Consider the following 26,512-nt stretch of genomic DNA (forward strand, 5'->3'; position numbering starts at 1 on the left):
CAGTCTCTCCAGAGTGTGTGTGTGTGGGTGGGGTTTTCACATTTCTTTGGTGTTTTCTCATCTCTCAAATCCTTCATGGGAACTTCCCTGACTGTCCAGTGGTTAAGACTCTGTACTTAAAATACAGGGAGTGTGGGTTTAATCCCTGGTCGGGGAACTAGGATCCCACATGCCATGTGTGTGGCAAAAAAAAAAAAAAAAAAAAAACCATCCTCCATGATACCATTGTAATCCCTCCCGATATTAGCAGATGCTTCCCCCCACCAAACTCCTGACTCATTAAAAAAAAATCTTTACCATCTATTTGACATTTGATTTGTATCTCCTTTTTTCATACATAACACTTTGGGGGCCTGAGCAGTGTTTTTAGGTAAAGAACCTAGGAGCCATCCTTTTTATTCTTCATCTTTTTAAAAATTATGATCTCTCTAATGCTCAGAACTGGGTCTTGTAGATGGTAACTATACCATTGATATTTCTTCATGATAATGTTTTGGTCTCATCCAGCTTCATAAGGAAGCAATGAGGCAAGTGTGTAAATACTAAACGGTTTTAAATTTTTAAAAGAGAAAAGATACATTCAAAAATTTCGTTTCCTGGTGTGGTTTTAAAAAAAAACATGTAGATATGAAATCACAAGGTAAGACTATCTAAAGATTTCACGTTTCCTCTTCCTCTTTGTGGCTACGGACCATGAACTGTGTACCCTAGGGTTTCACAGTGACACTGAAGTCATCTCCCTTCTCCCCCAATATTTGCTATTTCTGTTGTATTTGCCTTATACCTCTTGAGCTAGACCTCTCAGTCAAACCCCAACCGTGTCTTTGGAGCTATTAAGTAAGAGATTTGAAGGATTTTTCATTAAGATGACAGGTTTGATAGATGAGGATAGTGCTTCCTCATTTAGTTCTGAGGTCTGTTGAGGGAGGGAAGGTTTTTATTGTATGAAAACCTTTATTTTCAAAGAGTACTCGTTCCTTCCCAAGTCCTGAGCCAACTGAGAAATAAGACAAGTGAAATGAGGCAGAGGGAGCCAGGGTGAACTTCTGGGACTGGCAACTGTTAACTGAGAAGCTGTATCTTAGGATGAGAATCTCAAAGAGCTTCTCTGGTCTGGGCTGGGTCACAGTCTACCTGCAGGAAAGGTTTGAGCCTGTGGGCCACTGACTGTGTGAAGAAGGAAGGAAAAAGGGAACCTAATTCTCCCCCTCCCTCCCCTGCGGTAGAGTAATTCTACCCAGTGAAGTTATGGTTTCCCAGGGAGAGGTGTGGTCCACCCTGGCTTTAGCCCCCAGCCAGGTGCCTCACTCCACATTCCTGGGAAAGAAAAAGGATGGAATAGAAGGCTAGGAGGGTTTAGGGAAAATTCTTCCCGTGGAAAAACAAAGGGATGGAGTCTAGTGTTGGCCCGTGGCTCTGCTCTCGCCTCTCACTCTCTACACTTCTGCAGATGGAGGGAGGAAGTCTGGTGTGTCCCCAGTCTCCCTCTGGCCCTCTCAGCCCACTGGGTTTTCTTCCTAGCTCCTTGGTTTGTGTATCTGTTAACTGGTTTATTGTTAGTCTCCTCTGTTAGAAGGTAGCGAAAGCAGAAATCTTGTCAGGGTCATTAACTGCTGTGTCCCAGGACTTAAACCAATACACGCACAGAGGAGGCATTTGACAAATCTTTGCTGAATGAATACGTGAATAAATGTTTTTTTGCCTCTTCTTACATTTAATTACTTGAATGTCTTTGTGCCTTATCTTGCCTGGCATGTACCTTATTCATATCATAAACTCAGGTCAGCTGTCAGTTCTCCATGGAACCTTCCAATTTCCTTTCTTCCAGGGGAAAGGAGCACTGTCTTGTTTGTAAGCAGTGTCCAGGAGTTGTGTACACGTGAGTGTGTGCAGCTGTGTGTGCATGCAAGTCTGCCTTTTCTCTGTGTGTTCACTTTCTGGATCCTGTTCTATAACACTTCAATTCACTTACTTGTTTACGTATCAATATTTAATCACCTTTACTGGATTGTAAACTCCTTAGGAACCGGGGAGCCTCTTATTCATGCCTGTTTCTCTGATATCTGCCACACAGCAGGTGCTCAGAAAATGATTTTAGCATTTAGTGTGTGTGCGCGCTTAGTTGTGTCTGACTCTTTGCGACCCTGCAGGACTTTGTACCCGCCAGACTCTGTCCATTGAATTTTCCAGGCATTGTTATTTCCTCCTCCGGGGATTTTTCCAACCCAGGGATCAAACCCACATTTCTTGTGTCTTCTGCATTGGCAGGTGTTTTTTTTTTTTTTTTTTTTTTTTTTACCACTGTGCCACCTAGGAAGCCCCACCGCTGTGTCTGAGTACTTAACTTCCTAAGTACCTTACACATATTAACATATGTAATTCTCACAACAACCTTACAAGATACATTTTTTTACTCTCACCTTACAGATAAGGACACGGGGGCATAGAGAGATGAGGTGACTAGCCTACGGTCTCACGGCTAGTATGTTTCCATAGCTGTTATCATTGCTGGTCCTTAGGACTGTTTAAATGTACAGATGAATGAATAGGAAGCCCAGAAACATATCATTAAACAGGGCCACAGATGCTGGGATCAACACAAATAAGAGATGATCACCAAGCCAACCTAGGATTAGTTGACAAAGAATCCTGAGGCCATGCTGACATAGGCCCCAGGTGAGTCCCTAAAGTTTTATAGTAGCTCTTGTGCTTAATTCCTAATTATCCATGCCAGTGGAGTGGCATTAGTTACTGAGAGTAAATAATTGTCATTATATTAGGGGGATTATTTCTTAATGGGAAAATGTTAAATCATCAATTATGAGTTGAACAGTTGCTGTATGCAAGGCTCACTGCTAAATTTAGGGGGATTGGAGGGTGAAGAGGAGAGCCCTGTGAGTAGAAATGAAGGTCACCATATTTAAGAGACTCTTGCTTAAAAGAGGCATGATGACAGGTAAAGTTAAGGAAATTTTTTAAAAAAGTAAAGAGCAATGAGTATAAGGATGATCACAAGGCATTATTACACATGATTAATTGCCAAATGGTGATAGAGGAAATGAAAGCCAGCATATTAGTCAGGACAGGATGGGCTTGTGCTGCAGAGAGTCTGTCCTGCACTCTCACTGGCTTAAAGTAGAAGTTCCCTCCTCCCTCATCGAGTGTGCACTGTGGATCTGGTGTCTCTGCAAGACCCTGTTCTCCACACATAGCTCCCCAATGCAGGCTACGTGGATCTTTTCATCCTAGAGGCCTTCCTCATGATCACAGGGGGAGAGAGAAAACCTGCAGAATTGTACCAGTGATGAAAGCGTTGCCTTGCAAGAGGCATGTGCCCCCTGCTGTGTCCTAAACGTGGCATTCAGTCTTTTATACATAAGCTCCCATCTTTCGAGTATGCTCATTCATTTTTGGTTTTCTTTCACCCAGCACACAGTAGGTGTCTCATGAGTACCTGTAGGGTGAAGTAGTGGGTGAACCTAGGGATGAGTGACACCTCATCCCTGATCATGTTTGTATCAGGAATGCACATGCCAGCCCCCAAACCCAGACTTGAAGTTAAGCCTGCCTTAATGTTATTGACTCAAAAGAGCATTAATAATAATAATAATAATAAAGTAACAGAGCTAATGTTAGTTCATCACGGTGAGTGGAAAGTCATGAAGACCTGGGCAGGTTAGATCCAAGTCAGCTGGGGGTTGAGCTCCACTGCCCAGCCTTCCAGGCTTCAGCCCTGTCTCAGCCACATCTGGACAGTTGACCAGACAGTCACTGTCTATCTGCAGCCCGACCTCTTGGTTCATGTGTTATCTAGCTGCCCCCCTAGCCTGGTTCCTCCTGAACAAGGTAGAGATCGCTATCCTCCCTTAAAAATGAAGACACTGAATTAAGGAGAGGTTAGCTTGTCCAGGATGCTGCTGGAATTCCAGCCCAGCAGTATCTGACTGCACTCTGGCATCAGGCTGTCAAAGGTGTACCTGCTACCCCCCCCCCACCCCAATCCTGGGGTTGGCAGACTGCAGCATCCTGCTCCAGGTCAATGGAGAAGGGACATCTGAAGTGAAGTCACTCAGTCGTGTCCGACTCTTTGCGACCCCTTGGACTGTAGCATACCAGGCTCCTCCATTCATGGAATTTTCCAGGCAAGAGTACTGGAGTGGGTTGTCATTTCCTTCCCCAGAAGAAATATCTGGCCAAGGGCAAAACATAGCTGAGCAAGGCATAGCAGTTGAATGTGAACAATGAGTTGGAAGCTGTGGGTGTGAATCCATATGGAAAGTGGTGCATTCATAGATGTGGGAAGATTGTACTGGAAACGTAGGGTGGGTTCATACTATGTGTGTGACTAAAGAATGTGCCTTTCAACCATGTCTCCGGATGTAGTATTTGATCCAGAGAAGCCTGAATGTTGGAGGGCCCATGATTGTGCTCACTCACAGATTCTTGAAAATGGTGCTTGTTTTGGGGCTGGGGGCAGGGACAGGTCGTGGAGGGGAGAGGGAGGGCTCTGAGTACATGTTGTTTCAGCATGGACGGGGCAGTGCTTATGGACACAGTCTTAAGGTGGAGGTTGGTAGTCACTGGATGTTTCTCAGCAAGCTGGTGATGGAACCACTCCTGCTTCAGTGAGATTAGCTTTATAACTGTGTTCACAGCGTAGGAGGTGGTGAGGAGAAAACCAGAGGCGGGGGCCATGGTTGGGAGGTTATCACAGGAAAAGGAGATAAGATTTTGAAAACTTGGGAGCGTTATGAAGGGGCAGATGTGGTCGACTCTACAAGGAAAGCCTTGACCAGGACAGTTTGGATGTAAGAAGCAATGGAAGGAGTCAGAGATAATGGACTTTTCTGAGCCCAGGTAGTCATTGAAGGTATCCTATATGTTTTATATATATATATATCTTATATATATATATTCTATGTTATATATATATCCTGTTATATATATTTATATATATTGCTCAATATATTGAGCTTATATATATATATATATAGAGCTTATTTTAATGACACTGTCATTCTGTGAGTTGAGGCTTCTTGGGTAGAACTGGAGGATCACCTTAGACTAAGATGAGCCCCCTTTGAGTAACTGAGTGTTGTCTTGACCCTAACTTTTTCACATCTCTCTTCCTTCGCTGCCCTGCCCTCCCCAAGGTCTTGGATCAGTTCTTAAATCAGCAGCAAAGTCATCAGATTACAATTTCATCTCCATCCTGGCCCTCTGGTGGAGATAAAATGGCTTGAACATGAGCAAAAAAGTAGAATTTAATGTTGGGGCATCTCGTCACTGATGAGAGAGGGCTTGTGGTCCACGCTCAGAACTGTGTCTCTCTTTCCTGCTGGTTTGCCTCATTACCAGACACAAGCTCCCAAGGCTCTGGGAGGTACGTGGTAACATTTTACTGGCTGGTCAAATTTTTGTAAGCTGACAATTCATCTGAGCTTCACCAGGTCACTTCACACCATTTTCTCTTTTTTGGTCTAACAGGAGAGTGCCAGTTTTGATTTGAAGGAGAGGAGAAAGGAGGCTGTTTGATGGGAGAGAGGAGAAACAGTTTGCATTCCCCTTTTACTTCCTGGGATTCGTCCTGTCACATTTCATAGGCTCCTGCCTCTAATGGTAGAGGACAGTCTAATGAGAGGAGCAAAGTGCGTGAACTGCACACAATTTAAACTCAGCTCCCAAGAACCAGGCTGGGTGCCGGATTCCTGGGACTCAGGAGTTCATCAGCCCCAGTCTCTTTTCCTTGACTATAGGCTGGAGAGATGCTCACAGGGGAGAAGAAAACTCCTAATCGCTTGCCTTTATTCTCTGCTTTCTGTGTGGTTCTTGGAAGCAGGCATCTCCAGCCAGGGATGCAGAAAGTGTGATAGAGGAGGAGGCCTTCAGGTTGCCGTCCCTCTTCCTTGAAGGCCCTTGACCTTCCGGATGCTTCCCTTGCTAGGTAGACCCTCCTGCTTGCCCTCGTTGACATCTGTACTGCCTCTCTGTGAAAGCTTTGCCCCTTCTTCAAACTTCAAGGGTCCCACTTGACATGGGAGATATCTGGCATTCCTCCTCATTTCAAGCCCTCTTGCCAACCCATAAAATCGCCAGTTTGTTAGATTGATTCTTAAGCAATATTCATTTGATATAGCAAGATGGTCGGAAGCCTAGAATATGTCTGGGATGGGGGAGAGTGTACGTTTAGACAGAAAGGCTGAACTATGTATAGATTATGATGTGTTGTGTTTCAGGGAGAAGGTGGAGATCCACTTTGTTCCCCCATCTTGTAGAGTTTCATGTGTAGCCTCTCATTCGTTACTAGAAGATTGTAAACATTTTGAGTTTCCAGTGATATCTATGTTCTTTTGATGTACTTTGCAGAGAAACTCAAGCAGGAACAGGCTTCAGAGTAAGCTAGCTAAAGCACTGCGGGCTTTTGATCACTTTCCATTAGCACAAACAATAATCTCTGTCCTGGCGGATTTTGAAAGGGCGTTCACTGTTTAATGAAGATAAACATGTTGCTGGGTATTTAAGACATCTTCTCAATGCAGGGACTGAAAAATTCATACATGAGATTAGCTCTGTTGCCAGAGAGGGGATTCTCAACGGCCCAAACGTTTCCCTAGCCATAGGCTGAACTTTGGAAATGTGCTTTGCTAAAAAGAACAGATACTGAACAGATATGTCACTTACAAAGCCTTCTGTGTCAGCGGTGAGTCCCAGGGGCCTCTTAACCACATCGTTGCTATGCAATATTTGGTCAAAGGAGATCTACGTTGAAGGAGGACATGTGATCACAGCCACTGACAAATTCCTAGAAAGTGATGCTGGCTGTTCGTTGTTCTTTAGGGGGTGGCAGTGGGGTGCGGGAGGACCTGAGCCACTCTTCAGGTCACTGTTGTAATGCATATTCTTCTGTTGCTAATTGACTTGGGCTTTGACTCTCTGACTTGCAGGAGGGAGGCCACCACTGCTCTTCTTGGTGTCTGAAAACCTACAGGCAAATTTCGAGCAAACATCACGGGCTCAGCCATAGACGGTGTTCAGCCCATTCTGTTGTTCTTTGCTTACTGACGTATTGGGGAAAAAATAGGGCTTGCATTCTAAAGTTGTTTCTGTCTTAAAGAGTGTCTTTTAAATGTTTAGAACTTAGGAGCGCTTTTTTTTTTTTAATAAGTATTTGCAAAATGGGTGTCCATGGAATACAGGTTCCTAATTGCAAGAGAATAGTAAACAAAGACATTGCTTCCGTTTTCATTTACAGTGCATTACTTTCCGCAGAGTTGAGGGCGTGGGGACAGGATTGGAGGTTGTCCTTTGGTCGCTTCCAGCTGTCTCCTGGTTCTGTGATCATCGTAGATGCCACAGCTCCACAGCATCAGAGACACTGGTGTTTTCTGCGGGAGTTATTTAGGGACACGCTAACCAGTGGGGCTTTCTGAGGAAGGGGTCTATGTATGAAAACTCTGCGGTAAAACCTTTCCTATCAGCCCTGGGTGGCAGAGCTGCTGAGGAGCGGCTTGGAGAGTGAGAGCATCCCTGTCGCTGTGAGGCCCGGGGAGGGGCGGCATGTGTGTTCCGCTGCCAGCTCACACCTGGTGCCTCCGGGCGTCCCATCCTGTAATTAGACCCACGCTGGAGTCTGCCCAGAGATGGGAGGGACCCGGTGAGGAGAAAGACGGTGGGGCGAGGCCGCGGCCCACTCTGAGCCACACAGGTGCAGGCGGCCAGCCAGCCGCCTGGGCCGCTCCGCTCTCCGTGGGTTAACGGCTCGGGCGGCGCGGTGGCCTGAGACTTCCCGCTGCTGCTCCCCCTCCGAGGCGATCCTGTTCGCCCCAGGCCTCCCCAGCCTCACGTCTCGTGCTCCCGCTCCCCGGAGGCCACTTTTGCAAGCGGCGTCTATCAATTTGAACTTCCGAGATTCCGAGATGGTGGTCTGGAGAAGGAGCGGGATGGCCCAGGCTCTCTGTGTGGCTGGGATGCTTCTGAGAGAGAAAGGCCCGAGACACCCCAACAACGGAGACGGAGCGACCTGCAGGCAGGAGAATCACGAGTCAGCCCCGTCCTGCAGCAGACGCCAGCTCATCACACAGTGTCTCTTCTGCTACAAGACAAGGGAGGTTAGGGATCGTTCCCGTCGCGGAAGTTGCTCCCTGCCCGTTTATGAGGGGCGTGGAGGGTGGCTGCCCTGTCAGTTCTGCCGGGGAGCTCCTGTTTGAAGTCTGGAGTCAGGCTGGTGTGATTCGCACGCGGATGCCCCCTAGTGGCCAGCACGGTGCCTTTGAAGAAGGCCCGTCCCCACGGCCACTGCCTCCCATCCCCCAGGAAACGCCTGCTTCCCAGGAGCCGAGTACGTGTCACATCACGTCTGTCTTTCCTTACTATGCTTTGTCTACCAGGTAGGAAAAAATCCAAAGCTTTATTACAGAGCAGAGAAAACTAGTGCTGCTGTTCCTCCAAATGAGAAACCTTACATCTACAGCGCACTTGTGTTATAATCTACTGGATGTGATGGAAAACTCTTCAAAGCTTGGATGTAAATATTTTCACAACCAATGTGTTACAGGAGCGTTATAATGTTAGCCAGTGAAGTTAGGCCAGTGAAAATCACTCAGTCGTGTCCGAACTCTTTGCGACCCCATGGACTATATACAGTTCGTGGAATTTTCCAGGCTAGAATACTGGAGTGGGTAGCTATTCCCTTCTCCAGGGGATCCTCCCAACCCAGGGATCGAACCCAGGTCTCCCACATTGTAATAGGCAGATTCTTTACCAGCTGAGCCACCAGGGAAGCATTTGGTCAAATCCTCAGCTGGCTTCCTACTCACAAGTGGACTCACAAGCTTTATAAAACCACAAAATCTTCTCAGCTGTTGGCCAAGGCAAGATTTGTCTTCCTCACTCAGAAGATTGATAGTTAACCTTCCACTGACTATGGAGCTTTAATACAGTTTTACATAATGAAAGCCTTATTCATTCACAATTATCTTTGGATTGTGTAATCTATGTTCTGTTTTTGATCATTCTTTTCCCTAGTCAGTTAAGACAATCAGATATGAAGACAATAAGATATGAAGGTATCTGAAGACAATAAGATATGAAATGAATGGCTAGCATGAACTTGATCAAACGCATAGGAATCACTTGTTAAAATGCAGGTTCTGGGTTCCCTCACCCAGGACTGAGGGTGGGGCCAAGATTCTGGATTTCTAAGAAACTCCTAGGTGATACCAGTGCTGCTGGTCCAAGGATTGAACTCAGGGAAACAAAATAATAGTTGAGGGGAGAAGATGACAGAGGATGAGATGGTTAGATGACATCACTGACTCAATGGGCATGAGCTTGAGCAAACTCGGGGAGATGGTGAAGAATAGGGAAACCTGGCATGCTGCAGTCCATGGGGGTCACAAAAAGTCAGATAAGATGTAGTGACTTTACAACAAGCAAGGTGGCAGGTGATACAGGCTGTGGCCTCCAGAATCTTATGAGCTGAAAAGTGACAGGAAAAAGTATACAAGTAATTATGGCATAAAAGGCAATGTAATGAAATGTATAATTAAGATTTAAAAAAAATGTCCTAGGGAGTTCGAGATGGAAGTGATCATTTCTGATTGGGAAGATCTGGAAATTTTTCATGGAGAAGGTGATTTTTGAAAGTGGACTTGAGGTTTAGGTTAGTCTGCAGCATGGGTGGGTAGGATGGTGAAGGCCAATGAGTCAAAAAGCACAGATTCTAGGAAACAAAGAGTATATCCAAGGAAGAAGCAGCCCATTTGCCTGGGATGGGGAAGATGTGAGATGCAGCTGGAAAGGTCAATAGAAGTGGTGCTATGGACTGTCAGGCAGAGATAGTCTGGACTTAAATCAGACAGCAAGAGATTTCACAACAAAAAAGTAAATTGATTGAGACTGTAGTTTAAAGAGATTAATCTAGCATATGTGTAAAGGATGGAGTAGAGTGGGGAGGGACATCATTTTCCAGACAGGAAGTGATAAGAGAGATAATGTGATTAAAAATAGCAGTAGGGAGACTAGAGAATAGATTGGATAGAGAAGGGTCAGAAGTTGGACATCAGGGTTTTAATCCTGAATGATTAGAAATGTAGTTGCATAATCACCATAAATAGGAAAGTCAGAAGGCGCTCTTAAGCATGTTTGAACAGGAAAATGACCTGGATGAATATGCAAAGACCACTTGCAAGAGACCGTCCTTGTGTTTTCTATCTAAAGTATTAATAGCACCTCAGGCTTCTTACCCTGCTCTGCTTCTTTTCATGATACTTTTTGCTATCTGACGTGATTTTTTAAATTTGTGCTAAGTATTGAAAGTCTTGCCCTCAAGGAGCTTATGTGCTTAAGAGATGACATTGAACTGAGGACAGGCAGAGCAAGTGGCATATGCAAAGGCCTTGAGGTGAGAACTGCTTGGCACTTTCAAAGAACCTGAACTTGAACCCAAGTGACTGAAGGCCAGGGTGAGTGAGACGGAGATTAAGTTAGAGCTGGCAAGCCACAGGTAATGAAGAGCCCTGGACTTGACAAGGAGGTTTGATTTTATTGTAAGTACCTGGAAAGTCACATGAGGGGATGGCAAGAAAACAGGGAATGGGGGGCTGGGGGGAACTTGAAGCTGACAAGAGAGGAAGTGATAGTGGTTTAGACTTGAATGGTGGCAGCAATGTTAGAAGTAGAGGAGTTAAACGTGCATGTCTTCTCAAGGTCAGCTGTGTAGGACTTATAGGTTTCTGATGTGGATGAAGGATAGGGAGGTGGTCTCAGGATAATTCCCAGATTTCTGGCTTGAGCAAGAAACGAAAGGAATGTGTTATTCACAGGGACAAGGAGGCTCAGAACAGAGTTTTGAAAATGTTGAGTTTAAGGTATACATTCTTTTTATCATCTTGATTATTTTTAGATGTTCAGCTCAGTAGTATTAAGTATCAATACACACGTGTTGTGCAACTAGTCTCTAGAATTTTTTCCATCTTGTAAAACTGAAACTCCACATTCATGAAACAATAACTTCCCACACTTCTTCCACCTGGGGACCTGGCAAACACCATTCTACTTCCTGTCTCTATGAAGCTGATTACTATCAATACCTCATGTAAGTGGATTCTAGATACCATTATAAATATTTGTCCTTGTGACTGACTTGTTTCACTTACCACAGTTGTCCTAAGGTTCATCCATATTGTAGCATATGTCAGAATTTCCTTCTTTTTAAGGCTGAATAATATTTCACTGTACATGTATACATTTTGTTTATTCACATTTGAGTGACTTTCATCTTTTGGTTTTTGTGAATAATGCTGTTATGAACATGGGTGTACAAATATCTGTTCAAGTTCCTGCTTTCAATTCTTTGGGTACACACCCAGAAGTTCAATTGCTGGATTGTGTGGTAATTCTATTTTTAATTTTTTGAGGAACCTCGATACTATTTTCTGCAGTGTCTGCATCATCTTATATTCCCACCAATGGTGCACAAAGATTCCAATTTCTCCACATCTTTGCCAACATTTGTTATTTTCGGTTTTTGATAGTAGCTTTCTTAAGGTGGTGAAAATTATTTTTAGTAGATATCTCAGGTAGGATGTTGTGTCTTTTCAGATATACAGATCACGAAGAGGTTTGGATCTGAGATATAGGTTCAGATTTAAGCTATCTTCCATCCTTTGCCAACTCGACTTGTAAACATTTTAAGGACTTAGACATTCAGTTCAAAGAATCAGATTTGTACTTAAACTCTCAAGTATGTTTGGAGTCAGGGTAAATTAACTTAAAAACATTCTTTCTTTTCTACTTTCATATTATGTAAAATTTATTTACAACTTTAATCTACAGGATCATTATCTTTATCATCTTTTGAACCACTTTATAAGTCATCTGATAAATACTTTTTGGGGCAGATGATCTTGACTTCCATTTAAGTCATTTGAGATACAATATTTTTTGAATCTGTGTGAGATGCTGTTGTCAGCAGGAATTTTATCCCAAGTCACAAGTATACCTGGGTCTCTATGTATTGATTACATTTTAAATACCTTCCCAGCCGAAACAAACCACATAACCAAGCTCAGTTAATGTGAACATAGATACAGGAAGGTGTGATATACTGGGGACCAATACTGGAACAGCATGAGTACCAAACAATATGGAGAGTTTTTTCTGTTCTTCCAGTGAGTATGTATTCACAACTCTACAATTTAACCTCTTACTGTGTTGCTTTAGAAAGCAATCTTTAAAATGCTTTTTAAAATTTATAATGACATATCCAGTGTTTGAAGCTGTAAAGTCATACTCCCAAGAATAATTACTAGCTATATCTGTTTTCTTCCTTTAAAAGAAAAAACCATTTTTTTAAGGTGACTTTTGTAAGTATTCAAAAACTAGCTTTGACGGAGGTGGTTTAAGAGAATGTGTTTTCCATAGAGAGTATTTTGTTGTTTAAAATTTAGGAGAGCAACAGTATGATAAGCTTTATGTGGACTCAGAAATTAAGGGAACTCGATCTTTGGTGTGTTTGGAAAAAGCCTTCCCCTTGTATTCAGGGCATACATAGTAAATTATAAACTTGGCTTTGGAGTGTTCAGTGTAAAGAAGAGTTTCCACACAGTAGAAGTTCTTAAACACTAAAATCATGATTGAGCCCATTTCTCATAAAGGTTTGTTAAGAGAAATACAAGCTGGATAGTATGGTAGTTCTATTTTTGTTGTTGTTTTTTTTTTTTTTTTGAGGAACTTCCATACTGTTTTCTGCAATGGCTACATCACTTTACATTCCCACCAACAGTGCACAAGGGTTCCAATTTCTCCATATCCTTGCCAGCGCTTGTTATTTTTTGTGTTTTTGATAGTAGCTGTCTTCAGTACATCTTCAGCCTTTCCTAGAGGCATAAGAAAGCTTTCAAGGCTCATTCTGACTTTGCAAAGCTGAGATTGGGTAATGCCTCTTATCCCGTACCCATTTGTCCATCCACTTACTTATTCATTAATTTCAAATACCTTCTACAGTGTAGAGAATTTCTAAGTACAATGTCATAGAAAAACTTTATTTATTTTTATCACTTTAGGCAACAGAGGGAAGGATAGTAACAAATATTAAACCAAAAATATTTGTATTACCTCAAATATTGTACAAATCTATATGGAAAGTTTTAACCAAATCTCACAGATTTGACTTAAGGAATTTCATTATATTTTAAGACTCAAAGCCCTATGATATGTTTCTGCAGTGCTAATTTGGGTGAGGAAGATAGGGCTCTAAAGAAGCAGCCTTCATGTATAACCTGGAAGGAGTATATGTGTTTGATTGCCAGTGGTCATTTATCTACTCATCCACTCATCCTTTCATTTATTTTTACCTTCATCAACTTAATACAGTGTTATCAATACTCATGAGCATGCCCTTTACTCATAGCCTATCATATGCTCTGAGCATAGCAGAGAATTGGGTAAAAGTAAGTACTGCAAAAGACTTTTCTCCTACCTTTAAGTTACAAGCTTTGTTTGCTAATTAGGCCCACTGGACTGAATCCATCACCTTGACTCCACTAAAACAAATACTGGTATTACTCATTTCACATCTTTGACCTGGGAATTGCAAGGGATTTACCAACATTAATTTATCAATCCTCCAACACTTCTGAACAAGACATCAGGATTCTTGAACTCAGCATAAAAACGGGTTCTGTGGACTGGCCTAGCTACTACCATTAAATAAGGGAGGAGGAGGGGAATTAAAACTAAAATCCTCCATTTCTAAACTACTGCTTGGTGGCCTGACCTGCACCAAAAAAAAAAAAATCTTATTTTCTGGAAATTAAAAAGGGGGGAAGGGGTGGGCAAACATCAACTTTGCTCTTGTAAAAATATTAGAGACCATACTAGAAAAAAATCATTAGACTCCCAAATGGCCATTTTCCTTAAAACACTTTCTCCATTGGATTTGGTTCCTTATAAAATGATGAACTTAAAAATGATACAGCCTGCTTGCTGTCACCCAAAAGATGAATCACAGCATGTGAACAAATGAAAACAAATCTCCAGCTAAAAGGGCCAACCTCTCTGTTACCCTGGAAATAATAGTTCTCGTTTTTCCAGGGCTTCCGATGGTTTTCCAGTCCTGTGTAACCAGTTTATAATAAACTCCGATGCCAAGATTTTTCAGTCATTTCCCTGCCAAAAGCATGATGCTCTCAGCCTGGGAGTAGGCACTGTCCCACAGATGAAGCGAAAAGGAGAATCACAAAAAAAGGATTATTCGTTCCAGGAGGAAATGGGATAGCACTCCTCCCTGGGACAGCATTCATCATGCCTGGGTCTGTGGAGGCTTTTATGAGAAAGCAGGGATTTTTTTATAACTCACTTAGTCTGGCAAGTGAAGCAACAATGAAATTCCTTAAATGTCTGAAAGATAGGAGCATAGCAGTTTGTTCTCCATCATCTGAAGTTATCACCAAGACCCTAATTTGCTTTGCCCCTGACTGTGCTTTTGGAATAAGGGCCTCGTGACAACGCCCATGGGTCAGTTATAGTACAATATTTCAGGAAATTTAAGTACTCGGTAAGCAGTCAGCTGCCGTTTTGTTAAGGAATGAAGCCTGCTTTTTCAGCAAATCTGGCTCGAGTTCGTATTAAATGCCACCCTCCTCCTCCCCTTTTTTGGAAGGGGTACTCTCCAGACCTCATTTGCTGACTGTAACTTCCTATTTTAGAAGGCTGTAGGTACCCTTCTCCCTTCTGATGAAGCCCACAGGCGTTCTTTACCTTATTGACTTTGATAAGATTGGGGATGCCCAGCCTAACCTAATGATAGAAACTCAAAAGTAGGACTGATACTAGCACCCCAGGCACACCTGATAGAAGGACCTTTTCCACGCTCTTTTAACTTCTTGGTGAAAACAAAATGTCTGGTGGCATTGGTGCTGGCTGGTTAAACTTGGCACATGGTAGGCGTCCTGATGAGTCAAGGTTGGCATCTGGGTTACTGATGTGTTCGCCGTGTTCGCCGTGAGGACTGGTGGCCCACCTTATGTGTTTCAAGGTATCCAGGCTGATCACAGCTGAGAGGGAGAGCTGTATAGATGGTGTCCGGCTGGGTTTGGGCCCCTTGCTCAGTGGTCTAGGTGTACAGAGCTGATATGAAGTAGAAAGCAGTAACTGTGATCCAAGTTGGGAAGTAGAATTAGAGCTACAGAAGTGGAAGCGGGGGAGCTGAACACAGGAAGAGGTGGGTTCTTGCCCTCATCTAGCGCCTTAACCAGCCATGCAAAGTGGTTCAGGCTTGAACTCTTCCCCTTGAGGACTCTTGGCGAGGTCAGAGATCTATTGAATGCTGGTGTAGGAAAGAATTCAGGACTGGCTTAACACAGTTTGAATTTTAATTTGCCCTGTGTAATTTACACATGGTGAACCGGAGTCCAAGCAGTGGAGACTTTTATGGGGTAGCAGTTAGCATGGGGTCCCAGCCTGGCGTCCAGGTCACCCGCTGGCCTCTGCCAGCCACTAAAATGACTTGTCACCCTTTTTAAGTCTTTTCTACTTTGTTTTGCTTTGTAGTCCTCTAACTGTAAGATCGGAGATATGATCATGTTCATGCAAGCATTTTAAACTAAAAGTCTCTCTGTTCAAAAGTAAAACATGTACCAGTTTTCTCTAATTTCTCTGATCCTCTGGTGATAAGATGCATGATAGATGTAATGATTAGCTCTCTGGGGGAATAAAAGAAATGCTATCACTTTATTTTATGAGCTCACGAGGTTATAAAAAAGTAAGTCCCAAGTTCCGAGGTGTTAAAATATAGAACATAAAATTGCATGGGTTCCATATATATAAGCTATGTGTTAGCCATAGGCTCTTGGACCCGGATGCATCTGCTCCTTAAAGGTGTACTTTCCGTGGAGCCCAGACAGTCCTGGGGTGCAGACTGACTCCTAACAGTTTATGTTAATAGGGATCAGTGAGGGTTTAAGAAAAAAAATCCAGAATATTCATTTCTAGCAACCTGAACTGCTAGCTGGTAGCTAAGCTGGTAACTAGGAGTTTCACTGACCATATGTCTTAACCACATTGACCACATTTCTCACTAAAGAAGGTCCCAAGTGTGGATGAGAAGGGGTGAGAGATACAGCAGGTGGGGGGCAAAGGGGAAGTGAAGAAGCTGGGTATTCCACACCCTAGATCATACCCTAGATCATTAAAGCACATGATTAAGAGGTTTTTTAAATAACATATTTATGTACAGAATTTCAGTTTTGCAAAATGAAGAGTCCTGAAGATGGATGATGGTAGTGGTTATATGCAGTATGAATGTACCAAATGCCACTGACAGGTCAGACCAAGCGTGGGGAGCAAACAGCGTGGTGTATAATATGTGCAGTGAACAGTAGGCATAATGACATGAGGACGTATCATGTGACAGGTGGGCTGGTGAGGCCATAAGTCTGTGAAATAAAGGAGCCAAGTGTAGTGGGTTCCATGTGCCATGTTAAGGAGCTCAGACCCCTCAGAGCAGTGGCCTAAGGCTTTCTCAAAGCCCCCCCAGACCCCCATGGGGCTGCCTCCAGAAGTCCTTGTGGTGATGAGGGGATGTGTAGGGAGTGGAGAAACCAGTAGGTCACTAAGAATAGTCTCAATTTTACTTATTTTTTGTGTGTGTTAGATTTCTATATAAAATTTCATTTGAAGGCAGGGTTCTGATTAAAAGAAAAAAACAGTTTTGAAAATCACTGATGGTGATGAGAAATCCTCCAAAATGATAAAAGTTGGTGACGACTAGTTTTATGTTTTAAAAATCAGTATTCAGGATTCAGAGTGATGAACATGTTTTCTCCATGTCTGAACCTCACCTGGCAGCACTTTGCACTTGATATTCAGTAAAATGTTCACTGGGAATGTTTTAAGGATGTGACTTGTGTGCTGTGTCTATAAGGGTGAATTTAAATAACATACTGCCCAGTAACTCAAAAGGAATTTGTAGAAATATAAATGCACTTTCCCCTTATTCTCTTTTTTCTTATGTAAAATTGTACTGGAGTCATTTCTTTTAACTGAGTTTCCTTTCTGTTTTTGAGACATTAGCTTTTGTAATTTGATGACTTGGACCCAGCTGACAATCTGATTCTGTATGTGGGACTGAATTTAGCAGAAAATAATAGTTAATTGTATTTTTTTTTAATGCTTACAATGATATTCCAGGCAAGTTTTGTTTCTTTATGGACGATAGCCAGATTCCTACTGTTTTTCAATTTGTTTAAACGCAACAGCTTATACAACATATGTACATGTTCAGTTGAAGATAAAGGATATCATTATTTTTAGCCGATTACAAAGAAAACCACATTTTCTCTTAAATCTCTTGATATAAAGTAATTTGAACACAATTTCTGCACAAATCATTTTCAAGAGATTGGCTGTCAAGTGTATTTTTTAAAGTAGCACTCTCCTAAGAGCCAATGAGACTTTGCAAATTTAGATATATTCTAAGCCTGGGATGTGGTTGAAAATGTCAGTTTTTAAACAGCACTTTGAGAAGTAGTTAGCTTAAAAGTGTAGCAATTCAGAGCACACAGAATGATTTTGAAGAGTAAAGTCTTGATACACTGGAAAGAAACTTGTCAGATTCACTACAATTAAGAGACAAGCAGCTAAGACTCCCACTTGTGAGAAGTTTTTCTCTTCTAGCCAACTTCTGACACTGGCCTAAGAAAACCTCGGGTAAATTTTTATTCCTTTGCAGCTCCAAGTTTGTTGTATAGAAACTCTCCCAATTTCCTTATGTGGTAATAACAGATATAGAATAATAGCATTGGAACCCACTGCCCCTAGTCTAAAGGATGAATAAATTAGATCTATGAAAAATGATCAGACTGAAATGTGTTTTTCTACAGGCCTGGTCTGTTTGTATGTGCACACACTTTCATGCATAGACCCACACATTTGTTTGAGTGCACCAGTTAGAAAAAGGAGGAAAAAGTAACTTGAAACTCACTTCTCAGTTTCTCCCACCGTAACTAATATGTTTTTGTCAATTCTGACTTTTTTCTATTGTGGTGGAAAGGTTTGTGAGTGTGCCTTGTGCTTTGGTAGGAGAGACAATGTTACGTTGCTATTGTGTCTTCTCTGCTCTAAGAATTTAAATATTTAAGTATTGGTGTTTTTGCCTGATATTCTTGACTCTTGCGGTTTTCAGCTGCTTGAGCTTTGTGATCGTATGTAGGCATGAGGTTAAATTCACAAGTGAACCAAGTGTTAGCTTCCTCCGTGCTTGTTACTTCTATACTGATTAAAGGTGTTTCATGGCGTGTTGCCAGTCTTATCCTACACTGGGAAAAGAGTTACTGTTCCCCCACCGTCTCTGAAAACCTTCCCCAGTTATTACAGTCTGGGAGTCATGTCGCACTGTCCTGAAGTCAGACGTACCCCCGAGGCCCGCTTCCCTTGTATGGATACACACACACACACACCCACACATCCTCACACACCCATGTACATGCAACCGAGAAAGAGCAGTTGACAGCAGAGGCAGCGCCCACTGTTCTTTCCGGTGAGCACACATATCCTGCAAGATGGGTACTGGATGCAAGATGTAAAGCTGCTCTTTCCCCTGTGGGCCCTGGTACCGCCTGATGTGACCACATCCATAACTTCCACCGCCTTGAAAATTACTGCGAGACAGGACATAAAGGATGCAGACTTGTGGGTTGAAAGAACTGCACTGAAATCCCTTCTTTACCACTTCAGAAACTGTGATCTGGGGCTGTTGCTTAATCTGTCGGAGTGTGATTCCTCAATGATCATTGAGAATAAAAATAAGAGAAGCCCTCCTTGTCCGTCGCTTTTACGAAGGTTAAATGAGAGCAAATACAGAGAACTGTTTTTGTTAGTTTTAATGTAAAACTATAAAACTTAAAAAAAAAAAATGAGTGTATATCCCTAACTGTCTGCAAGCAGTGGGAAGTGGCCGGAAGAGCGGGCTCTGAGACCCCGAGGAGTACGTAGCAACCCCAGGTGCCTGGCGGCAGGGCTGGCTTCCCCCGGCCTGCGTGTCAGAACCCCTTGGCCTGGGTTACATCCCAGCTCAGTTAAGTGCAGATCTCTGCTGGGGGTTCCCAGGCAACAGCATCTTCAGAGCTTCCTAGGTGATCTCAATGTGCAGCCAAGCTTGAGAAATGATGCTTTAGAGGGATTTGAAAGGCTCCAGTTCCGCTACTGACTGAACGGATGACGTCCAGACTGCTGCAACCTATACTTCATTCTTTTGGCTTATCAAAACAAGGACTTGAGCATCATGCTTAAAGAAGATTATATCTGTCCCTAATGGCTCAGATAATAAAGAATCCACCTGCAATGCAGTAGACCCGTGTTTGATCCGTGGATCAGAACGATCCCCTGGAGAAGGAAATGGCTACTCACTCCAGTGTTCTTCATGGATAGAGGAGCCTGGCAGGCTACCGTTCATGGGGTGGCAAAGAGTCAAACATAACTGAGCGACTAACACACAACACACCAAAACAAGGACTTGAGCATTATTTTGAAAGAATATTATATCTGACTTAGTGTGAATTCACTTAAGTTCTCTGCAAGGAGCCAATATTAATAGGCAGGTGTTGGGTGGTAACAGGAACAGAGATCTCTAGATCTCTGAATCTAGAAAAGACAGAAGCAGCTCACTAGAGCCGAAGAAACAGGCGACAAATGGAATGAAAATAATGGAAAACCCAGCAATTTCAAGCCACTTGTTGCTTTTGGATATTGGTCCTTGCAAAAGCACCACCCAAGAACTGGTTGACTTCCTGGAAAGCTCAGGATTATGGCCCTAGGGAGTCAAGGTTCTTGAAAACTTGCTATATCTTCAGAATGTGGGTTGGGGAAAACAAATTTATTCACTTAACTGCTCTGTAACCAAAAGTCAGTTAAGGAAATTTGCAGAATGACATATTTTTTAAAGAAAAAAAAACTTAAAAAAATGAACTAAAATCACTCCATATTCAAATCTCTGTGACCTTTATTCAACTAGTGGTGCTGGGAAAGCTGGAAAAACACATGGGATCCATGCAAAAGAATGAAGTTGGACCCAACACCATGTGCAAAACATTAGTCCTCCTATTTAAGTTGTTAACCTATTTATTTAAAGTATATAACTTAGAATAAAACATAGGGACAGATCTTCATGACTTTGGATTTGATAATGGGTTCTTAGATAGACTAAAAGCACAAGTAGTGTAAGATCATAAATTGGACTTCATAAGAAAAAAACTCGTGAATCAAAGGACACTATGAAGTCCAAAGACAACCCACAACCAAAACACAACTCAATTTTAAAATGGACAGGTTTTGGTTGTGCAGTTCTAAGAGATCTTGACCTATTCCAGAAACTAGACTCTTATTAAATACATGATTTGTAAGTATTTTCTCCCATTTGTGGGTTGTCTTTGGACTTCATAGTGTCCTTTGATTCACGAGGACTTGAATAGACATTTCTCCAAAAGCAAACGTGTTAGCTGCTCAGTTGTGTCTGACTCTTTGTGACCCCATGGACTGTAGCCCACCAGACTTCTCTGTCCATGGGATTCTCAGGCAAGAATACTCTAGTGGGTAGCCATTCCCTTCTCCAGGGGATCATCCTGACCCAGGGTTTGAACTAGGATCTCCTGCATTGCAGGCAGATTCTTTACTGTCTGAGCCATGAGGGCAGCCCCATTTCTCCAAAGAAGAAATACAAATAATCAATAATGATGTTGAAAAGATGCCCAACATCTTTAGTGGTTAGAGAAATGCAAATAAAAACCACAATGAGATACCACTTTATGTCCATCAAGATAGCCATAATAAAAAGTTAAGAAAATAACAAATATTGGCAAGGATATAGTGAAATTGGAACCCTCATGCACTGCTGTAAAATTGTGTAGACACTATGGAAAACAGTTTGGCAGTTTCTCAAAAGGTTACTGAATTACCGTGACCCAGCAGTTCCACTTCTAGGTGTATACCCAAGAGAATTGAAAATCGGCATTCAAACAAAAACATGTCCAGGAATGTTCATAGCAGCATTCTTCATAATGACCAGAAAGTGGAAACAACTCAAATGTCCATCAACTGATGAATGGATAAACAAAATATGGTATACACATGCAATGTGGCCAATATTTAGCCAAAAAAGGAATTTAGTGCTGGATCCATGTAACAACATGGATGAATCCTCAAAATGTTATGCACAGTGAAAGAAGCCAGACACCAGAGGCCACGTATTGTATGATTCTATTTAGATGCAATATCCAGAACAGGCAAATCCGTAGACACAGAAAGCAAGTCAGTGGTTGCCAAGGTCTGGGAGGAGGAGGGAATGGGGAATGATTGCTTTATGGCTATTGGACAGGGTGATGAAAATCTTTTGGAATTAGATAATGGTGATGGTTGCACAACATCATGAGTGTAATAAAAAGCCACTGAATTGTTCACTTTAAAAATGATTAACATGGTGAATATTAAGTGAATTTTACCTCAGTTAAAAACTCTCTCTCTGACCCCATCTGTTCTTCAATTTTGCACTTTTGATTGTAAACCAACACCTTGGTGGTGGTGACGGTTTAGTTTCTAGGTCATGGCAGACCTCATGAACTGTAGCCCACCAGGCTCCTCTGTCCATGGAATTTCCCAGGCAGCAGTACTGGAGTGCGCTGGCTTTTCCTTCTCTAGGGGATCTTCCCGACTCAGGGATTGAACCCAGGTCTTCTGCCTTGCAGATGGTTTCTTTACCAGCTGAGCTACCAGGGAAGCCCACATCTGGTAGCCCAAACCTAAGCCCTGGCTTAGCTATTACTGAAGGGTCTTTTTCCATCAGTTGTCCTTTGTAATTCGACTCTCATCCTATGCTTTCTCCCCTCCAATGTCAGCTTCTGCAGGGACCAGAACACTGGTCTTCACTTCTTCCCAGAATCTCATTCATCACTCCTCAAGCTTTGGTCCCCAGCAGAGCCAGCAGAAATCCAGCAGCCGTGTATAAGATTCCTCTGCCGATTCCACACCCCACCTGGGAAGTTCTGCATCTGCTCACCCCCACCCGGCAGCTCGGGTGCCTCCTGCTTTGCCCATGAGGCCTTCCAGTTTCTAAAACTGGAAATTGGGTTACAATGGACTCATCCCCCACAGCATCGCCACAGAATGTAAGCTCTTAGGGACAGATGGGAAAACCCGCCTAACCTTTCCTGGCAGGCCGTTGGTGATTCCTGCAAGCTCAGCACAGTAAAAGTCACAGGTAGCAAAATGTAAATTTGTATGAGAAGATCTAAGGCTGTTACTCACAGAGCTTTAGTCCTTTTCATTCTGGATAATAGCTCTGATAGCCTTGGAGGTTGATTTCAGAGCCTACAGAGTGGTCTAAAAGTGGAAGGAAGCTGTATTCAACATTCTCTTAATTTCTTTTTCCCCCTTTCCTCCCCTCCCCACATTCTTTTTCTGCTGGGGTCAGCAGAAATGGGAATCTTTTTTTTTTTTTTCTTTTTAGATCAGTATTATTATGATTCTGATTATACTGAAAGACCTGTATGGGAGGAATGCTGCGATCTGAATTAAAAATAGCATTTTCTGTCCTCCCACACACAGCACTTGAGTGCTCTGAATGCCTTTTATAAATGCAGACTTTCTGCCTGGCTAGATAAAAGAAGCTGTCACTTCATTTCCATAACGAAGTCATTCCTAGGAGAATTCCATTGTTTTAGCAATAGAATTTTTGTAAAAGGCCTCTTATTTTGCCTGAAAAAGGTAACAAAAATGAACTTCGGAGAGCTCATTCGACAAAACAATTAAGGAGCGAGAGATTTTTCTCCTCTTTTGATATGTGAGGAGTTCTAAGTGTGAGAATCCCCTGAGCCATGATATTAGGATAAACCCATAAACCTGGCAGACGAAGGTGGTGGTAGAATGTCTGTTACTGTTTCCTCTAGTAGGTAGTGGGGTGCACCACTCCCTAGCATGTGGGTTCCAGAGGCGTGTGTCCAAGTGTTGTTAATTCTTTATTTTTTAATATTTGTTATTTATTTTATCTGGCTGTGCCAGGTCTTAGTTATGGCATGTGGGATCTTTAGTTGTGGCATGTGGGATCTAGTTCCCTGATCAGGGATCAAACCTGGGACCCTCCCTGCATTGAGAGCCCAGAGTCTTAGCCACTGGACCACCAGGGAAGTCCCCAGGTGTTGCTACTTCTAAAGAGTTTTAAGTATTTGTTTTTAAAGAGATATAGGACACTTTTAAGATGCTCATTATCTAAGGAAATTCCTGTAATTTTTCATGAAATGTGATCGTCTGGCACAGGACTCTGAAAGTCAACTGGGGCTGTATCTTGCTGGGGTCCTGTTGCTTAGAAAAGAATAGTTGACAGTTGCCCTTTATTTGACATTGTAGCAAATGGAATTGTTACTGGGTCCAAGCTCCTAGTGCTCCATAGGCAACAGACCAATAAATTCAGACATGGGTTGTTGGGGAAAGGAATAGTTACTTTGATATCCAGAGAACTGGCAGATGGAGAGGATGGTGGACTCCTGTCCCAAAGAAACATCTTGACTGAGTTAGAATTCAGACTTCTTTTACTCTAAAAAGGGAGGAAGTAAAGTCAAACATTTCCTGGTTTAGGTCAGCCTCTGGAGGGGATGTGTAAATTTTGTCCTTTCTGCAGTCATTCACAGGAGGACCTGGTCTGGCTGTTTCGTGTGAGCTTAGCTTAATGCTCATTACCTGGGAGCCAGGATTCTCAGGGATGGCCTGATAGGTATATTTTAAGCTTATAGGCAACACATCTTTAGTGATTTACTTGTAATAAAACATAAAGTTTCTTCCTGAATGGACCTAGAGGTCGTCATTCTGACAGAATCAGTCCGTCAGAGAAGCAGAAACATCGTATGACCTAAGTTATACATGGAATCTAAAAAGACATGATACAAATGAATTTGTTTACACGACAGAAACAGACTCATAGAGAACAAACTTATGGTTGCCCAGGAAGGGGGAAGGATGGAGGGAAGGGATAGTTAGGGAGTTTGAAATGGACCTGTATACACTGCTATATTTAAAATGGATAACCAACAAAAACCTCCTGTATAACACAGGGAACTCTGCTCAATGTTATATGACAGCCTGGATGGGAGGGGAGTTTGGGAGGGAGTGGATACATATATATATATATGTATGGCTGAAACCCTTTACTCTCCACCTGAAGCTATCACAACATTGCTAATCAGCTATACCCCAATACAAAATGAAAAGTTTTTTTTAAAAAAATGCAAAGATTCTTCCCAGTTACAGAATAGGAGGTACTTTGTTATTCAACATTGCTTGTAACTAGTTGAAGCAGGATTGTGTATGCTTGCTCCCACCCTCCCTCCCCCCACCCTCCACGCAACAAATCTTAGCTCCATATACCATATCAAATCTTCAACTTCATGTAATACAAAGAAAAGGATAATTGTGTTTACTGGTACTTTCTCGGTACCAAGTAACCCACATCAAAGTCTACCTGCCTTTGGTGTTTCAACAGGTAATCCCCAGATTTAATGCCAAGTGGCATTTCTGTTCCATGGTGTGTCAGATGAAACCATTGAAATCTCAGTTTTAAGCGAGCTTAGTTTTATTAAGCTTCCTCCAAAAGAAGAGGTTTTCAATAGCCTCTTTGTCGAGAAGTACCTCTGTTTTGCATCAGAGACTTGTGAAAAAGGTTAATATATTTTTATTGGCTTATTTTTCACTTTTTATTCTGTGTTGAGGAATAGCCTATTAACAATGTTTTGATAGTTTCAGGTGAACAATGAAGGGGCTCAGCCATATGTAGACATGTATCCAAAGCATGGTTGGAGGTTCTAGTTGGAACTTTGCTTTTGCGTAAAACATTTCATTAAATGAAATTAAATGAAAAGGAAATCATGGCTTTAATAGGGTGCTTCCAGAATTTTAATACCTGTGGTGAATTCTGTTCCTTGTTTCTGTCCAAAAGGATGGGCTGGAGAGTGTATGCAAATTTTGTCTTGTCATTTTACTATGACTTGCCATTTGGTGTTTTGAGAAGTCAGGCCAGATAAAATACTTGACGGTACTATCTTACTATTCGTAATATTATGGTGAGGAGAGAATGAGAGCAACATATTGGAATTTTTTTTTCTTGAGATTTTTACTGATTTTGTTATTAAAAGGAGAGAAAATAGAGCAGAAACAGAAAGAAATGTAAAGCCAGGGGGACTGTTCACAATAGCTACTCAGGGACTGTAATAGCTCATGTTTTATGAAAAAAGTGAAAGTTGCTCAGTCATGTCTGACTCTTTGCAACCCCATGGACTTATAGAGTCCATGGAGTTCTCCAGGCCAGATTACTGGAGTGGGTAGCCTTTCCCTTTTCCAGAGGATCTTTCCAACCCAGGGATCAAACCCAGGTCTTCCTTATTGCAGACAGATTCTTTACCAACTGAGCCACAAGGGAAGCCCAAGAATACTGGACTGAGTAGCCTACTCCTTCTCCAGTGGATCTTCCTGACCCAGGAATCTAGCTGGGGTCTCCTGCATTGCTTGCAGATTCTTTACCAGTTAAGCTACCAGGGAAGCCAATGGTTTATAAATGGTTTATAAGCGATCAAGGCATCAAACAGGTTCTGTCCCTGCCTTTGCCATTTTTATCAGACACTTTTGCAGCATGCACCCAGACTTCTCACCCAGACTCTCCAGCCGGGGTGAATAAAACTCTTCCTGGGAGAAGGTGTGTGATGGCTCTTGGCAGCCTGAAAGGGACCTGCAACCCAGGGGATGCAGAGCTACAGTATGGTCTTTAAGTTTCTTCATCTAGACTGTTCTGACTCCTGGGCCACAGTGCCTTCTCTTGGGTCTTAGCAACCCCCTTTGAAAGCAGAGTATCAGACAAATAAGGCTGGGGAGGAATTGTCAATAAGGAGCACATGCCATCTTGATCTTTAAAATCCTAATTTCCTGGAAACATCATTCTATGGCTGTTCAGTGCAGATTAGATATTTCTCATATTTTTTTCCTTTACTTCTTGATATGCAGACATACGTTTCTCTGGATGCATAATTGTATTTCTTAGCAAACTTTGCTTTATACCAGTAAGGAGATATAAACAGCATACAAATATAGACACCTGCCAGGTCTATATGTGTGTGGATAGAGCCTTACCTTTTGTGATAAGCTGTGCTAATCCTAGGAAACAGTGGCATGGATCAGCATGAGTTTTTTGGCTTTTTTCTAAGTTTCATCGTGGGTCTTTTCCCAGCATGTTTCTCTCTCTGATTATGTGTTCTTTCGGTAGATGCTAATTTTAGTTTTCATTACCTAAGCACAAACCAGTTAATATCAGGGAGAATATCCACAAGTGCATGCTAGATATTCATGGACTGCCAGTTTGGAAAAGGATTTTACAATGGATAAATTAAACAAATTATTGATTGGTTGATTGAAAAGGATGGCATGATGTGATGAACGAGTCATATTCTTCAGAGTACCCTAGGTTTGAACTACAGTCAACTCC

The 26,512-nt window shown here is 42.3% G+C and overlaps 1 protein-coding gene across 12 annotated transcripts in view; it reads left to right on the plus strand.

Moving 5' to 3' along the window:
- Positions 1-26,512, plus strand: part of ATXN1 (ataxin 1) — a 403,803-nt gene that overhangs the window by 223,672 nt on the left and 153,619 nt on the right. The gene's annotated exons all lie outside the window — the stretch shown is intronic.

Source organism: Muntiacus reevesi, chromosome 20 (assembly GCF_963930625.1).
Source record: "Muntiacus reevesi chromosome 20, mMunRee1.1, whole genome shotgun sequence".
In the NCBI taxonomy this organism is placed as follows: Eukaryota; Metazoa; Chordata; class Mammalia; order Artiodactyla; family Cervidae; genus Muntiacus; species Muntiacus reevesi.